The sequence below is a fragment of the Corylus avellana genome, unplaced genomic scaffold (genome assembly GCF_965113065.1).
Source record: "Corylus avellana unplaced genomic scaffold, dhCorAvel1.hap1.2 HAP1_SCAFFOLD_31, whole genome shotgun sequence".
In the NCBI taxonomy this organism is placed as follows: Eukaryota; Viridiplantae; Streptophyta; class Magnoliopsida; order Fagales; family Betulaceae; genus Corylus; species Corylus avellana.
Window position 1 is genome coordinate 34,620 of NW_028290482.1, and position 381 is coordinate 35,000.

Below are 381 nucleotides of genomic sequence, written 5' to 3' on the forward strand. Positions count from 1 at the left end.
CTTCTTGACTAAGAACAGCGCCAATTCCAGCATGGGATGCATCACATTCTACCACAAATAACTTCTCAAAGCATGTTTGAGCTGAAAGAAGCAAGAGCACAAGCACCGGAGCTGTAGACATGAAAAGTTTAATCTGTTGGAATGCCTTATTTGCTGATTTGACCAAACAAAGTCCTCCCCTTTCATGCACTCCGTGATTGGACTCATGATTGCACTAAAATTCCGAATGAAGCGCCGATAAAACGAAGCCAACCCATGAAAACTCCGTACATCCCCTTTTTATTTTGGCACTGGCCATTCCATAATAGCCCTTACTTTCTCGGGATCCGGTTCTAAACCTTCTGCTGAAACAATATAGCCCAAAAATACAACTTTGTCGCG